Genomic DNA, 18,364 nt, shown 5'->3' with positions numbered 1-18,364 from the left:
GATGCTCAATATCACTAATCATCAGAGAAATGCAAATTAAAACCACAATGAGATATCGCCTCATCCTTGTCAGAATGGCTATCCTCAATAACTCAACAAACAAGTGTTGGCGAGGATGTGGAGAAAGGGGGACCCTCGTGCACTGTTGGTGGCAATGCAGATTGGTGCAGCCACTGTAGAAAGCAATATAGTTACCTCAAAAAATTAAAAATGGAATTGCCTTATGACCCAGCAATTCTATTTCTGGGAATTTATCTGAAGAAACCCGAAATGCTAATTTGAAAAACTATACACCTGTGTTCATTGCAGTGCTATTTACTAGCACAATAGCCAAGATTTGCAAGCAGCCTAAGTGCCCAGCAGTAGATGAGTGAATAAAAAAGCAGTGGTACATTTACACAATGGGATACCATTCAGTCATTTAAAAAAATAAAAAAAGGAAAAGAAAATTTTACCTTTTTCGACAGCTTAGATGGACCTGGAAAGCATTACGCTAAACGAAATAAGCCAGTCAGAGAAAGGCAAGTACCGTATGATTTAACTCATATGTGGAATCTAATGAACAAACTGAACTAACAAGCAAAATAGAGACAAACTCATAGATAGAGAGCAGGCTGAAAGTTTGAGGGAGTGGGAGGATTCGGCAGAAAAGAGGAAGAACTCATGGACATGGACAACAGTGTGGTGACCACAAGGGCAGGGGATGGGTGGAGGTGGAAGAGGATATAGGGGGAATAAAAGGTAATGAAAAATATATAGAAAGAGAGCATATTAAAAACTTAGGAGAAATTTTTCTGAATAAAAAAAAAGAAGAAAAGAAAATCTCAGGTATCTGTGCCCTGTCCCTAATTGAACTGAAAGATCTTTAATGGCAAATCCTGGGTATAATATTAGAAATGCAGTTAGCATCCTCTCTACAGAACCAACCAATTGCACTCAATTTCAAAGAGTGTAATAAAACAATAAATCAGTAGCAGAGCATTTGTGTGAACTATTTAGTCCAAATGAACCTGAATGCCTTCCTCAATACAACAGCAACCAATGTTCTGGGCGTTCTCCCAAGTTTTTCCCTTATCCTCTGCAATGAATAGAGCCAGTCACAAGGTGAGCATTCGCTGCCTCTCCTTGTGCAGTCTACTCCATTCTCTGGAATGCGCTGCCTTCAGTCCCAGCAGCCCTTGTTTCCAGAATTCAAGTTGAAAAGAAATGATCTTCAGAAAGGATAAAATGTTTTACTAGCAAAAACACCAAGTAGCTGCAATAGAAGCCTCTTTCCCATGAGTCAAGTCACCGAGTTATAAGCAAGCCCCTTCAACATAACATTGTCCAATTCTACAACTTACAAATGATCCTCACTCATGATGTTTGATGCTACCCTTCCATATGAAATACTGAGAAAGGGGAAGAGTGAATAACATCTTGTTTCACAAATTACAGAAATTATTAGGTTCTCACCTGAATTGTCATCTAGCTCAGGTAAACTCAGGTAAGCAGTAGCTATGGGGACCCCCATCAGCCAGCATAGTGACTGACATACAGGAGTCACTCAAAATGACTGCTGAATGTCTGAGTACTGAATGGATGAGAAAAGATTGGGGGGAAACAAAATCGTAGGAAAAAAACGGGAAAACAGAATGAGGGACAACATGTAAGTAGTAAGAGTCTGAAAGACAACCAACCACCTCCCTCTATCTTAGGCTCATATTCTTCTCAAATTATCCACAGATACCCACATGGTAGCTAAATGTTTGGGTCAGTTTCTCAGACCTGTAGGCTCTGATTAAATGAAAACTTAAAGTATTTGCCATTTAATATTTTTAAGTCTTGTAACTGCTCTCTCTCTTCCCTTCAAAATGCCTTTAAAATACTTTTTGTTTTAACCTTTCATCTAAACTAAGACTTGACACTGAATTTGACTACTATTAGATTCTAAGGTAATGATGTAGCCCAAGCTTTTGGGTTTGCTGCCCCATTTAACTTCCCATCACTTCCCACATTGAGTGTCAGGAATCCTCAAGGATGGTGCCTATCTCTCTGAGTTCCAATCCTATCTTATGAGAAGAATACACAAAAAAATCAGAGTATCCCAGCTTAAGAGGGGAAAAAGGCATTCCATTTTCATCTCATAGGAAGAACAAACTTAGAGGCCTTGATTAACACTAAAACGTTTTCTAAGAGCACAATTTCCAATTAACCAATCTATGGTGGGCACTTGATTCTCCTTACCCTCTCCACAGAAACAGTGTCCCCAGCTTCTCACATCTGAAGTTGCCTATCACTTTCAAGAAAGTGCAAGGGGAACCTAGCAGGTTTGACTCAATGGATGGAGTGTCAGCCTGCGGACTGAAGGGTCCCAGGTTCAATTCCAGTCAAGGGCACATGCCCGGATTGTGGGCTTGATCCCCAGTAGGGGAGCATGCAAGAAGCGGCCGATCAATGATTCCCTCTCATCATTAATGTTTCTTATCTCTCTCTCCCTCTTCCTTCCTCTCTGAAATAAATAAAAATATCATAAAAAGAAAGAAAGTGCAAGGGGTCTCTTGAAATTCAATCTATGCATAGTCAGGAGCAGCAAGCAAATTTTAATACAAGCCTTTGAGGACCCCAGCTAAAATAAAGCTATTTTTTAAAAAAATCCAAAGTAAAATCTAAATCAGTTCTAGATTAATCTCTAATTTAAGGATATCACTTAATAAACTGCCACAGCAAGATTGCAAACATGCTTTAATGATAGGTTAAATGTGAAAAAGGGGCATAAATGATCTCAAAGATCACTTTTTTTTAGCATTTGATAAAATTCAACTCCCTTTAATCTTTTTTAAATCTATGAATATAAAACTACTTCCTCAAAGTGATTTAAACTATGTTATGCCAATGTCATACTTACTAGTAAATATGGAAAGCATATCCATTAATTTCAGGAATAAATTAAAAAGGTATATTATCCTCATTCTTTGTTATGAATGTCCAGAAATTTCTGATTTAAAAGCAAAGTAGTCATTATCTGTGGACAATACAATTCTCTACCTAGAAAGCCAGGAGAGTCAGCTAAAACATTAAGCGGATTAAATTAGAAATAAAACATTTTCTAAATGAATAAGAACTATATGATAAATTTGAATACTACCACAAAACTTAACTAAGAGATATAAAAGCAGTTGAGTAAATTAAGAAATATATTGCCTTAACCGGTTTGGCTCAGTGGATAGAGCGTCGGCCTGCAGACTCAAGGGTCCCAGGTTCAATTCTGGTCAAGGGCATGTACCTTGGTTGCGGGCACGTACCCAGTAGGGGGTGTGCAGGAGGCAGCTGATCGTTGTTTCTCTCTCATCGATGTTTCTAACTCTCTATCCCTCTCCCTTCCTCTCTGTAAAAAATCAATAAAATATATTTTTTTAAAAGTTGTTCATTAATTTAAAAACACCAAAAGTTTTTTAAAAAAGAAATGTTAGAATAATTATAATGTGAGATAACTTGCTCTATGTGATATTAATATAAATTATAGGATCAACACAACCAAAACAGTGTGGTAGTCATTCAAGAATTTACAGATTGATATCCAGGGCCTAAAACTGACTTTAAAATATACAAAATAAGGTTAGGAATCATCTAGGATTATCCAATAAATATATCATTTAAGGAAATTATATAGGGAACATAAATATATTCAAGGGGAAATAAATATATTATTAAGAAAGATTAAGTATTTAGAAAACAAGTTAGGTCTTAAACTCATGCACAAAAAAACTGATTACAAAGGAAAAGCTGAATGTAACTAAAAGTCTAAATAGCTAAAAAATAAAGTTAATCACAGAAAGTAATGAAAGAATACCAGTTTAAAGGCCATGAAAATTAAGTTTTTCTGTACATTAAAAAACATGATAGGCCTGGCTGGTATTTCTAAGTGGTTAGAACATTTTGTCCCACCCCGACCCCTCCCACATTGATGTTCTCTCTCTCTCTCTCTCTCTCTCTCTCTCTCTCTCTCTCTCTCTCTCTCTCTCTCTTCCACACTTCCCCTCTCTTTAAAAATATCCTCAGATGAGGATTAATGAAAACAAACAAACATGATAAACATTTCAAAAATATGGTATTTCATTACCATAATTTTGTTTTATTGTGAGAATAAATACAATATACTTAATTAAATTTAACAAAGTTAGCTGAAGAAGCAAGTTATAAAACATGTAAACATGATCTCAATTTGGGAAAACACAAACAAACAAAAACTCTAGAAAGCCATGAACCAAATGTTAGTAATTACTATAGATGATAGAATTGTAGGTGACTTTGAACTTTTTTCTTTATTGTGCTTTTCTCTATTTCCCAATTATACAAAATTAACTTATATTACTTTGTAATAAAAAAAAGAACTAGTTGAGAAAAACAGCATCAACTGACAAAGATAGGGAAAGGCTTGCAAAAATATCCGATAAAAGTATGTTACAGTCTTAATTCATTAAAGAAATCTCTAAAAGAAGACAAATTGACAAAGAACACGTTTAAATAATTAATCAAGAGAAAGCACTTAATATATGTATATATTAATGCTTTTCATTTCTAGTAATCAAAGAAATGCAGTCAAACTATGAAATACCAAATTTTTCTTACAAAACTGGCAAAAATGAATCATAAAAATAAGAGATATCACACAAAACTGGTATCACTCACTACATACCACTGGGAAGACTGCTCTAGTACATTAGTAGAAGTACAAATTGGTACAAACTTTTTGGAGTGCGTTTTGGTAGTATATATTGGGAGCCTTTAAAGAAAACCTAGTAATTCCACTTCTAGGACTCTGTGCTAAAGAAAGAATTAGAGATTTGGAAAATGGAGAGTTATTTAAATAGAAAAACATCAGGGAATCAACAACTAAGTGCCCCAAAATAGGGGAAACGGTAAGCCCTCCATTAGAGTAAGAACCAATCACTAAAATCAAGGTTGAGAAAGTTACTGGCATGGGAACATCTTAATGAGGACTGTTAAGCAAATAATTCAAGATCCATAATTGTATATTATGTATCTACAGTATGATCTCAATTTGGTTTGAAGCAAACAAAAGTTCTAATTCTGCCACTCCCCAGCTAGGTGGCTTTGGTCAAAACATTGAGTTTCTCAGGAGACCAGTTCCTTTAACTTTAAAATCAAGAGAGGGGAATTTGGATCCCCTTCTTTCTAGCCCTCAATTTCATTATTGGATGGCATAGCATACAATAAAAAAGTAATAAACAAATGCATGTCTGCATTAATAATGAAAGGATAGAATTTTAGTTGTTAAAATTATTTTGGAATTAAAGATTCTTTTTTTCCTTTAATATCTCCTAAATAGTGACATATTTTATACCTGGCTGCTCAGGCAGTGTTAATTCATTAGAAATATGCAGCATGGCTAGAAATAATCATGCTCTCTGATCCTCTGTAACTAATATGATCGGGGGTTGCCTGCCTGCGTCAGGAACACACTTCACCTGTTGACAGCCATCCCATGACTTGGAGGTGAGGCCTGGCCCATTCTCAGTCAGCACCAGGCAATCAAAAACGGAGATCCAGGCAATGTCAAGGGAGAACCTGCAAGGCTGTCTGGCTGCTATGTTGCACGGATGGCTCAGGAAAGTCACTTGTTAGAATTCTTCTTGCAAATTTATGTAGCTTCTGTGCATATAGCCCAAGAAGTTCTTGCGTTCCTCTCTTACATTTATTTAATTGGGCATATTTCTTCCACAACTGCCTTAAACTTTACCAATCCCTCCCACCTTGCATTTTTTAAACCATGCCAGAGGCATAATAAGAATAATAAAAAGAACCTCCGGCACACTAAACGGCACACTAAACCTCGGAGTTAGAAACTAATTAGCATGGCATAGCAGAGAAGTGAATCTGAATGGCTCAGACCCCAGCAGTTAACATAACTGCAGACCAAGTGAGGCTCATGCTCTGTCTTGACATCCAAATGCATTCTGCCTGTGGGGAGAAAAAAAGGAATACAATTTCTTGCCAAGATACTTAACTTCTGTGAGTTTTATCCCTCTCTGAGATTGACAAACCAGGCTATTAGAGTGCTTCAGTTCTTCCAGGCAAACATTTCATAGGTGAAAATATGTTCATCAATGAAATCTGAGTTCGTGTTATTAATAATAACAAATGAATTGAAACTTCCTTTAGAAATGACAGTAACTTGAATCAACTCCAGTGATATCCAAATTAAACCGTGTTATATGATATTTTACTCCCAGATGTGTAGTATGTACTTGGTCACATGTGTTTTTCCCAATGATTTTTTTTCCATTCCCTGGATTTTCCATAGTCAGTGATATTGTATAGTTCAATCCTAAAATGAAGTCATCAAAACAGAGTCTCTCCTTGCTTCTGCCTCTTCCTTAATTCTGAATACAGCAGCCTTACCATTTTTTTAAATTTTAATGTAGCTGTTCTTACAAAGCCATAAAAATACATAAATGCTCACCAGGTTTTGTTATAGCTCTGGATTTGTGTGTACACAACAAGCCTCTCTGAAGATCTTCCAGTATTTTTTATAAATGGAGCACATTTAATTGGGGCCACTACATAGCAGATCACACCACAGAGCCAGCAGCAATGCCTCCACTAAGTAGATAATGGCACTGTTTGACCAACAACCCTGTTTATGTTTTGTTTTGTATTCTTTTCATAAACGATAAGGACAGAGGGGAAAGGATTCAAAAGCATTAAGTCTGAATTCTAGACCAAATGTCTTAGAGAAGGAACAGGGAGAAGGCTGGAGTTTCACTCAGCTCCTCCATCCAGCCCCTATAGCTGGCAGGCATGGAAGGTAAAAAGAAAAGTCCTATAGATCCTGAAAGTAGAAGGGACCCTGTGTCCTGGCAGAAGGCAGTGAGACCCCAGGAAGGCCTTCTGGGTAAAGGCTGATGTACCCATGAGAAGCGGCCCTGTGTCACTGCACTTGAAGTCACCTGTGGGCAGGGACAATGGGCATTTCAGTGGCACCAGGCAAAGAGAGGAATAATGGAAGTCAGATCCCCAGCTTCAGCATCACCAAAGAGCAGACCCCTGTGAAGAGGCTAGATTCTCCTTCTACCATTTCATTGGGAGACTCAGTAATAAAAATGGTCATAAGAGCTAATGTTTGTTGAATTCTTATTGTGTATCACTGTTCTAAGCCCTTTATATGAATTATCTCATTTATTAGGTAGGTACTACTATTACCCCTTCCATTAGGTAGATGAAGAAGTTTAGGCCCAAACAGGCCAAGTACTTTGCACAAGGTCACACAGAGTGTATATAAATAGTGGAGCCAGGATGTAAACAAATTTAAGCAACTGGGCTCCAGATCTCAAACTTATGGAATGCAATTATAAAAAATGCAGTTATATTTCTTTTTAAAATATATTTTTATTGATTTCAGAGAGGAAGGAAGAGGGAGAGAGAGATAGAAACATCAATGATGAGAGAGAATCACTGATTAGCTGCCTCCTGCACGCCCTACACTGGAGATCGAGCCCGTAACCCAGGCATGTGCCTGATCGAGTCTGCAACCTGTACATGTTCCCTGACCAGGAATCAAACCATGACCTCCTGCTTCATAGGTTGACACTCAACCACTGAGCCACACCAGCTGGGCCAGTTGTATTTCTTGCACATCCAAGTCTTTAGTTGTCATACAGATAGTGCCTTGACTTGGGTTTAGTTCTTTTCAATCTCCTGTGTTTGTCTCTCTAGCATTAGAACCTGGTTCATGTAAAATCTAAGGCAGAACTTAAATAAATAAGGCAGGACTGCTCAGTAGAAGCAGGGTGAAGGGCTGAGGTCCCTGTCTCCCACCAACGCCTTCATGCAGTAGAGGCTTCAAACACAATTTGAAAAACCCTGGTCCAAATCAATATCTCAGAATTATGCGCTTGAGAAACAAAAGAAACACAACTAGAAAACCAACAGCCAGCTAAACCAAACGGAAAAGGCAAAAATACCTCCCCCCCACCCCAATAGTAATTAGAGGTACCTCACAATCTGGGCCCTGACATGAACCATCTCAAGTTTGAGTATATGAGGGGCCAGAGGAGATGGAATTCAGGGCTGGAGCAGAGAGTCAGGAATGAGGCAAATCCAATAAACAGGCAGAGGTAGGAAGCAGAGCCAACAGGGTACCAGGGCCAGCAGTCTGTGGTGAGGGAGGGAGGCTGCTGTAGGAACAGAGGTGGGAGAGTGAGAGGGAGGCCAGCACAGGAACTGCTGCTCCCAGAGCCAGCGTCCTCGGCTTCAGGCTGTCCACACATATTATATGAAATAGAAATGGCAAAAACTTACCAAGTACTTCAATAACCAGTTTTTTTTGGGGGGGTGGGGGGTGGCGGGAGGAGAGGGAGGGTATCACCTTCCTTCTTGCAGATACAAATATTGCTTTTTCCTTACATAGAGTAACATTGCATTCCGCATCTGATACTGTCAGACTTAACAGACAGAAATGCCTGCCATTACAAGTAATGTGGGAAACAGTGAAGAGTGCCAAACTGCTGGGATTCACATCCCAACTCTACCCTGTACTAGCTGTGCAACCTGGGACAAGTTACTTAACCTGTTGGTGCCTCAGTTTCCTCTTCTGTGATAATGAAGATAATAAAATCTCAGAACACTATGTGAGGATGACAGGTTAAGACACATAAAGTTCTTAGAAGAGTACCTAGCAAAGTTCACACAAAATGCTGCCTATTATTGTTCTCTTATTTTGCTAGCTTTCCTTTCACTCCTGATCATTTTCTTTTTTCTCTTCCACACCATATTCGTTTCCTCTTGCTGCGGTGACAAATTGCCACAAACTCAGTGGCTTAAACCATACAAATTTATCTTATAGTTCTGGAGGTCAGAAGTCTAAAATGGGTTGGTAGGGCTGCATTCCTTCTGGAGGCTCTAAGGAAGAATTTGTTTTCTTGCCTTTTCCAGCTTCTAGAAGTAGCCTACATTCCTTGGCTCTTGACCCCTTCCTCACATTACCCCTATCTCCTATTAGGGACTCTGATTCTCTTGCCTCCCTTTTTGTTGTTGTTATTTTTTTAAATCTACATAGCTATATATATGTATATACTAGTATATATTTCAGAGAGGAAGGGAAAGGGAGAGAGAGATAGAAACATCAATGATGAGAATCATGGATCGGCTGCCTCCTCCATGCCCCCCACTGGGATCAAGACCACAACCCAGGCATGTGCCCTGACCAGGAATCTAACCATGACCTCCTGGTTCATAGGTCGACATTCAACCACTGAGCCACGCCAGTCAGGCCTCTTGCCTCTCTTTGATAAGGAACCTCTTGAATAGAATGGGCCCACTCAGATAATCCAGGATAATCTCCTCATCTTAAAATAGTTTAAATCCCATCTGCAAGTCCTTTTTGTCGCATAAAGTAGCATATTTACAGGTTCCAGGGGATTAAAATTTGGACACCTTTGGTGCCTCTCCGAAGCCTAAAGTTACAACACTGACAAGATTTAGGTAGGCCCAGAGGGGAAAACCAACAGTATTTAGTAGCTAACTTTTGGGGCACTATGCAAAGTGCTATAGGTGAATTATTTTACTTAGGCCTCATAGCAACCACCAAAAATTACTATTTTTCAGAAAGGTTAATTGCTTGCCTAAGGTTGAACAGCTAGTAGGTGGCAAACCCAGGTAAATTTGATTCTAGAGCCCTTGTACTGGTATGTGACCAACAGAGTGCCTTGTCCCTACACCTTAAGCCATTATAACTGCGGATGTCATGACCACTAGTGGCCTTGGAGACTGGGCCACAAGAGGTACACATGCTCCCTGAATACAGAGAGATGGGGGTCTTGCAGAGCCCATGCTAGAAGGTCTGCTGAGCATTCAGAACACTTTCTTATATTCAAAGGAGAAACCTTGGGGTTTCAAGAATTTCTTCAAATGTAGGTTTGGACCAAAAAGCCTTGAAGGGACCACTTAGGCCTGCCACTACTTGGGGAGGGAATGAAAAGACCATTGCTGACCCCAGCCCAGCCCTGCAGTTCCAGTCAACCTCCTGAAAGAAGAGAGGAACTGACAGTTTCTCCTCGAGAGACTTACAATTGAGTCGGGTTGATCCAGATCCTCCGAAACCATACCAGGAAGTCTCAGAACCCCAGTGGGCCACCAGAATGGCTCTACCCATAACCAAACCATCCCCCGCCTTCTACCCCACAATAGTTATGAGTATACAAATCCCCTATGTGCTACAACTTTTATAACAAGGGCCCGGTGGTTTTACCAATGCCCACACTGAGCAGCCTCTTACCTACAGCGAATGGCTCAGAGCCAACTGTGATTAGCACAGGTGGAAAGCGGCAAACTAAACAATTGCTAAGCATTCCTATTTATAGTGGCTTAGCTATATCCATAACATTTCAAAACCTCAGCTGCTAAACAATTTAGCCATAGCTCTATGTGAGGCTTTCTAATCAGCTGGGTTTCACCCAGACAAAAAAGTCAGTCATTTGTTTTGGGTGATGATCCCAGAGGCCAATGTACAGTGGTCAAGGGAATGAACTCTGGAGCCAGCCTCTTCTGACTAAATCCTGGCTCTGGCTGTGACTTCATGCAAGTTACTTAACCTTTTAGTCCCTCAGTTTTCCCATCTCCATACCTCCTTGTCCAAAATCAGAAGGTTGGTTTGCTTTTTGGCTTTTGTAACAGTAAAACAGCACACATGCCATTTGTTAGAAAACACTCTAGATCAGCTGTGGGCAAACTACGGCCCGCAGGCGTTTGAAATGAATAAAACTAAAAACAAACAAACAAACAAAAAAAGGCTGTACCCTTTTATGTAATGATGTTTACTTTGAATTTATATTAGTTCACACAAACACTCCATCCATGCTTTTGTTCGGGCCCTCCGGTCCAGTTTAAGAACCCATTGTGGCCCTCGAGTCAAAAAGTTGGCCCACCCCTGCTCTAGATGGGATCCACAGCAAACATATACATCCATTTCTGAATAAAAATGTATAAATAGTTCTCACCAGATGAGAAAAATAATTTTAAATTTAAATGTAAAGGGCCATGGGCTTGTGGACAGCAAAGCTATAGAGGGTGGGGTTCCAATTTGGCCCACCTAAACTTATTTAAGCCACAACACAGACAAATTAAAGTGTTTAAGCCGGAAATCTGCACCCTGGGAGCAGAGAAGACCACCTGATGTTGAAGAGTTTTCCTTCCTAGGCCCCAAGGCTGGCCCATGACAATGAATATCTTTGATATCTTCTTTCTTTAACCCCCACTCCTATTTCCAACACTCCTCTAGGAAGCATATAACTGGCGATATGCTTCCCTATGCCCCCATCAAGACCTCCCAGCCCTTCTACAGGGGTAGCATGCCCCCAGTCACCTGTCTTCCCTCTCCTCAACCAAATTCCCACTTGCTCAATACCAGGATCTTAACCAAATGTCGGGAGGAAAGCAACTTGATCAAACCAATTGACTCTGTAAGCTGTTACTGCTTTTTCTGGCTTTTTCCCTGCTTCCCCTTCTGAACCCAGAAGCTCTAAATTGTTGTGCTCCCCTAGATGTCCCCTTCCCTAAGCAGACATAGCCTGGGGAAGAGAAAAAGAGTCCCCAATTAAAGCCCCCAGTTGTCCTATATTGGCTGCTTACCAGCCAGGTGTGTGGAAGGCAAGGATTGCCAACATATGCATGTGCAGAGCAGCCTCACTCTGTGCAAATACAGCTTCTTGCCCAGGTATGGGAAACATTCCCTCCTCTCTGCTTTAGAAAACATGAAGCACAATTCTTTCCAATGTTCCTTTGTAGGTAACAAATCGCACATCGAATGATTTTTTTAAAGTGTACAGCAAAAGCCAGAGAAGACTGTCATTAACACCAGTTACAAACAGGAAAAGAAAACCAACCACCTTCATTAGAATCTAGCTTCACCACAACCCACTTGAGCACAGAATTTTTAATGACACAGGTCAAGCCTGGAGCACATCCAAGGAGCTTATGTTACTAGAAAGATTGGAAGAACATCCCTCCAGCTCAAGCTCACCTCTTGCTTGATCCCAAGGCACGGACCAAAGATTATTATTATGCATGGCTGCTGGATATATGGAAAATTTTTCCCTGTGGGACTACAAGTGGAGGACAATGAGAATAGTAAATATTATGCTTTTCTCTAAATCCTTTTGATTATATTATCTCCTTCTCCAAAGTAGAGATTTGTGTTGAAGAACCAAAGTCTTAACATTTCATACCAGCCCATAATTATTTCTAGAGGGCCTTCTAGGTGTAAGCAGTACGCCAAGAAAGCCACCGTTAATGGCCTTCAGTTGGGGAAAAATGAGACGTCTACACAACTCTCAAAGAAGGCAAAGAGGAGAAAGGCTGGGAAGGTGAAATGCTGCAGGAATCAGAGCAGGGGAAGGTTGACTATTTGGGGCTGGGGTAACGGGGAAGGCATCACGGCAGCGATAACTCAGTTTGAAGGCTGGTGACATGGGACAGGAAGGGCATTCGGGAAAAGGCAAAGGTAGTCTAGATGACAACACCACTGAGCATTCTTCTAAAAGCATTTGCCAAGACATGGCTGCACAAAGCATCCAGAGACAACCCGCCTCCCCTTTTTCCCCAATGGCAACTGGGCCCTTGTATGGGTGTCTTATAGCGTCACCTGCATCCACCTCCCAAGTCAGGCTCTCAAAAAATTCTCCCTGCTGGGGTCCGGCATTCCTGGCCTCAGCTGCGCCCATTCGGTGGCAGTGGCCCCACCCTACCCCTACCGGTAGTTCCTACAAGAAACAGGAGAAAACGCACTAAGGGGTCTAAATCACCTACAGGCCAATCTTGCAAATGCAGTTCAAAGTATGCACCGCGTGCAAATGAAGTTTCTCAATGAAGTGAATGCTACTTAACATATCTATTCGGGGAGCTCACTATTTTAAATGACGGCTAAATCTTTACATGATGAATCTTTCTGACACTGAATCATTAGCGGAGTCCGCTGAGTCGTGTCTCCGGTCGTACAAACACCGGGCAAGGCGGTTAACAGGCACCCCACACATTTACCCGTGCGTTTGCCTTCCGCCACTGCCGAGCACGCCTACCTCTCAGTTACTCGTGACCGCGGCATGAGAGGACTTGAAGGGGGAAAAAAGACTTAGCCATACTCGTAGCCACCAGTTAAAGTGAGCCCACGGCCAATACTGCGTTTTCTAGGACGTGCTGCCGACCCATCTCTCCAGGAACCATCTCTTGAGCACGTTCCCAGAAATGCTGGTGCAAAAAGGGCTTACGCGTTCCTTCTTTGTACTGGCCACCACCGCGCGCACAGCGTGAAGCGGGGACCTGCGGCCAACATCTGCAGGAGTGAAGGGGGCGGCACGAAGGGCGAGGAATGGCCTGCATTCCCGGAGCCCTGGCCTCGGTGCCCGGGTCAGGGGTCAGGGGTCAGGGGTCAGGGCTAGGGGCTGCTCACACTTCCGCCAGGTGCGCCGCGCGCTGAGCCCGGAGGCCGCCCGCGACCTCCCGAGTTAGAGAGGGAAGCCCTCTCCCCTCTGCCAGCCTCGGGCACCGAGCTCGGTCGTGTCCTCACCTTTCCTCTCAGGCCAGTCCCGCCGGAGCCTCCGAGTGCAGCGTCCCTCGGGGACGGGGACGCGCCTGTGTGTCGCTACCGGGTCCCGCTACCGTGTGTCGGCGGCGGCCAGCAGCGCGCGGGGACCAGGCAAGTGCCCGGGAGGCAGAGCCAGGGCGCGCTCGGTCGCCGCTCCCGCCCGCGAGCCCGCGGGGTCCACCCGTCCCGCGCCCGCGTGCGCCCCCGCCCGCCGCGCCCCGCTCCGCGGCCGCCGAGCTCTGCGCGCTGCCCGGACGGCGGCGCAGGCGGCAGGGGGCCCCCGCCCTGGGCCGGGCTTTCCCAGAACTCGTCCGCCCCGGTGAGAGGCCGCGAGCGAGCGCCGCTGCGGGCAGCCTGGCGGCCAGGGGAGCGGCCTCGGGCGGACCCGCCCCCCGCCTCGGGCCAAGCGGAGAAGGCGGGAGGGCGAGGGGCGGGCCCGCGGCCCGCTGCCCCCACCCCGCCTGGCCGCCGGCAGCGCGACCCCCACCGTCCTGGGCCCGGGAGACCGCGGCGGGCGCGGGCCCTGTGGGAGCTGGCGGAGCGCTGCCTGGTCGCCCCGCGGCGAGGGCGGGAACTGGGTCCACCTCAGGCCGCGGGAATTTAGTCTCACGCCTCCGCCAGGGACCGTCCCTGCTGGAAGCCAAGGAAACTGAGGCCCTCGCCCACCCCAGGGACCCTCCCTGCTGGATGCCAGGGAAACTGAGGCTCAGCCCACCCCAGGGACCCTCCCTGCTGGATGCCAGGGAAACTGAGGCTCACACCCACCCCAGGGACCCTCCCTGCTGGATGCCAGGGAAACTGAGGCTCAGCCTACCCTGGGGGACCCTCCCTGCTGGATGCCAGGGAAACTGAGGCTCACACCCACCCCAGGGACCCTCCCTGCTGGATGCCAGGGAAACTGAGGCTCGTGGTGGTGGAAGTACTAAAAGTGACTCTAGTGAAGAAATGACAGCGCCTCTCCAAGCGGTTCGGTCCTTCATTCACTCAACAACTGTGTATCGAGTGGCGTATTGAGCAACACTGTGTGCCCAGTGCCGTGCCAGGCTCTGGGGATACTCCTTTTGCTGCTAATAGTGGCCACCCAGGTCTGTGGACTCCAGACCCAGTGCTCTTTCGTCGCTGAGGCAAACACCAGATGTTCCCTCGCTGCCGGAAACTACAGGCTGTGCAGTGAGCTTTCTCTAGCCGCGGAGGTGGTTTTTATACCCAGTTGCCAGTCAGGAAAGCCAGAGACCTGGAGAAAAATCCAAGTATCGTCCCCCACTCTTTCCCCTGAATCTGTTCCTCCTCCCTCCACCTATTCGAGTCGCAAATGACCCTTCCATAGGTCTGACCCCTCCTCCTCCAGTCAGGACCAGTTTCTGTGGCCCATAACCCCTCCCATCGTCCTCTCCTTGGACTGACTCATCCCTCACACCATAGCCATGTTGTTTGTCCTCTTCTACAACTTTAATCTGCACAGAAACCGTATTTGGCTCCCTACTGCCTTCCAAACTAACTCCCTATGAGTAGGAACCCAGTGTGTCCTGGTTGGTAGGCACCACCCAGCATGGTGTTTCTCCCACTCCCACTCTGTACCTGTCCTTAGCCTGAGCCTCCTGGAGCATCACCAGCTGCTCCCACACACCTTCCTCCTGCTCAAGTTTGTCCCTTTCTTTCAGGCCACTGTTAAACGTGACCTTCCTTCCTTTGAGCCTCTAGAACACAGGAGTGGTTGAAGCAAGAATGCACAGGAGGGCACCAAAGAATTCTGCCTATAAGAAAACTATGCCAGCTAGGTCCTTAAACTGTTTTGCTGTTTTCCTACCACTAGGTTTTTAATGAAGGTCAACATTACCTCCTCCCTTGTGAGCTGGTTTCGGAAAGGTCTCCGCAAAGCCTCTGAGGAAACTTTGTTCTTTAAGAGTTCAAGATCGTAGAGCTCAAGATCTTAGAGTTCGAGAACTTAGGGAGTGTCATATACTCCAGCCCCTGACCCTGCACTGTCCACAAGGTAGGCTATTTATTTAATATACAGTTTTATATTATGGTTTTACAATGCATTTAATGAATCTGGTAATATCAAACATCCTCAATCACCTGGAGTCCCCAAGGACTTGTATTTTTAAAAAAAAATTAGGCACATGGAAATTAGTAGATTGTTATAAACTGGTGGATGCATAAGCAGTTAACATTGAACCCTCCAAATGAGTCACTGCACCGTTATTACTTAAGGCAAATCTAGGTTTATTGGGCAGGAAAGTTATCAGAGTGTGATAACCAACCTCACCCCTTCCCTGGAAAAGGCACCTTCTCGAAATCTTCGCAAAGAGAGCAGGTCCAGATCAATGTCCTTTGCTCGCCCCCTCGCTCCCTCTCCAAATGAGAGTGGAGGGAGCCATGTCCCTGAGGCTGCCTCACCGCATTGGAATGTCTGAGCTAACAGTGCTTCCAGAGGGTTCATTGCTTCTCTGAACAGCACTGCCCAGACTTTCTGGAGATTTTAATTCACTCCCCGACCTCGCCAACAGTTGCACACAAGGTGCCTTTTCTACACCCTGCTCTCTGTTCAGAGAAACACACAGACCATCTCAGGGGAACAATGGCTCCATTCAAGACTTTTTCAAAAGTGCTGCATATAACCTCCATGCTGTGGGTCGCTGCCAGCCATTATCTGGAGGAAGAAAGACTGTCAGATAAAGTGCCTGTGAATTGGGGGAGCACTGGACAGTTTCCATGGAAAATTCAGCTTCAGTAAACTTAGTTATGCATCTTTGTATACAAGACTGTTCTGCATAGTCAACAACAACAACAAAAACAAAAGCCCCAAGAAATGATTCTGTGGAAACTTTAGTTAAATATCGTGCATCTATGTTTGAAATTTTAGCAGAGAGCACGCATCTCTTTTGAACTTGTGACATAATGGTCTCCATTCGATGGAAATTGATTTAAATAAGTTATAAACATTTGGGCTACAGAATTTAAGTTGTAAAATCATTTTTAAGAAATGGAATTATATCCCTACTTTCTTCCTCTGCCATTCTGTAATTTTTCAGATGGGGGAGGGGCCAGGTCTCTGACTTCATGGTTGTTGGTGCCAATGGGAGGCCCCACATCCCCTACTGCACATAGAACAGAAAAAAAGATTGGCCCTTTGCCACACTCAACAAGCCAGCCATCAGTTAACCCATTTATAAACAAACCTTCTGAGGTTAGGAACTCAGTAGTCAGCACAGGGACCATTGGCAAATGTATTGATCTTTGTTAAACAGAAGCTAATTGCTAAGCAGAGGAATTTGCCAACAGACAACTGGGTAGTTTTGAAAGCCAAAGAAGAACTGAAGGGACAAGCCAGACCTTAGTTTAGGAGTTGCCATTTCCTCCCATTCAAAGTCACTGCATCAGATTGTAGTAAGTTTACCAGCTGTCTGAAAATATGCTAATGAGTACAGACAGCAGGGAGAGGGCACAAAACAAGCTTCCCAGAGTTAGCTGATAGGTAAGGGTAGAAGTACTAAGGCGGTTTGAGGTTGGTGAAAAACAACCTTGTTAAAGTGGTAGGTAGGTCTTCTGTGAGGTGGTTAGGAGTGAGGTTGGAGGAGGTCTTGTTGTATTGTACCCCGTGAATCACACAAGGATGCCTCAAGAAGTCGAATTAAGGAGCCACATTTATTTCAAAGCTGGGACAATGAGGGGGCAATTGCTCTCCAAATCTCGTAGTGCCCCCTTGGCCAAAACATCATCAGACTTACATAGGCAAATATCACAAAGGTATTGATTACATCTCAAGGTTTGGAATGAGGAACCTGGTTTGTAAAAAGCAGTTACAGAAGCTTAGATTGAGCAAGTTAGTTATCTTACAAAGATTAATTATAGTTTTGGGTCTTGGGACCACTGAGTCAATGGAAACACATTATCTGGAGCCACTGAGGCCACTTAGAGTAATTGTGCTGTCCTGGTGTCCAGGTGCAGAGGAATGTGTTTCGAAAGACCAATAAGATCACAATCAATGGGGGTATTGAAACCACAATCAATGGAGTATTCAATCGAATGGGATAACTTACATAAGCTCAGAAAATCAAAATAACTTTTCTATCATTTTAGCAAGCAAATAATTACAGAAGCCAAATCAGCAGGGTTAAAATATTAACATCAATTTTTACCCAAGCATGGTTGCTATCATGCTTCAGTCTAGTGCAGCAGTTCTCAACCTGTGGCTCACGACCCCTTTGGCGGTCGAATGACCCCTTTACAGGGGTCGCCTAAGACCATCCTGCATATCAGATATTTACATTACGATTCATAACAGTAGCAACATTACAGTTATGAAGTAGCAACGAAAATAATTTTATGGTTGGGTCACAACATGAGGAACTGTATTTAAAGGGCCAGAAGGTTGCGAACCACTGGTCTAGTGGGAATTGTGAGTGAAGCAGGAGAGACAATCCTAACCATTATTTCTCACGTAGCCAGTATTAGGGGCACAGACTATGGTGTGAAACCACTTGAATTGAAATCCCAGATCACCCTCAGGTATGGGCCCTAAATTTTTCTCTTCCACAAACTATTTATACCCCTTGGGGTTGTTGTGGGGATTAAATGAGTGGGGAGATAATCTATGTGATGAACTTAGAGCATATAAGGGTCTCTTAATTAAATAAAACCCAGAACTTTATTTTCATTTATACTTATAGTATTTAAAAAACATGATTTCCTTTGAATATTGCAAATACCTTGTTAATGTTTTGACAGAAAATTTTTTTTTCTTGAAACATTCTGAAATCTCATTGTAATATTTGATTC

The 18,364-nt window shown here is 43.6% G+C and overlaps 1 protein-coding gene across 2 annotated transcripts in view; it reads right to left on the bottom strand.

Moving 5' to 3' along the window:
* Positions 1 to 13,919, bottom strand: part of PLCE1 (phospholipase C epsilon 1) — a 292,198-nt gene extending 278,279 nt beyond the window's left edge. For both annotated transcript variants that reach the window (XM_059660836.1, XM_059660837.1), the window contains exon 1: positions 13,565 to 13,919. The gene's annotated coding sequence lies outside the window, so the exon portion shown is untranslated. The remainder of the gene's footprint in view (positions 1 to 13,564) is intronic.
* Positions 13,920 to 18,364: the final 4,445 nt, after the last annotated feature.

The sequence above is a fragment of the Myotis daubentonii genome, chromosome 13 (assembly GCF_963259705.1).
Source record: "Myotis daubentonii chromosome 13, mMyoDau2.1, whole genome shotgun sequence".
In the NCBI taxonomy this organism is placed as follows: Eukaryota; Metazoa; Chordata; class Mammalia; order Chiroptera; family Vespertilionidae; genus Myotis; species Myotis daubentonii.
Note: the sequence above shows the minus strand (reverse complement) of the source record. Positions and strands in the feature narration are given on the sequence as shown.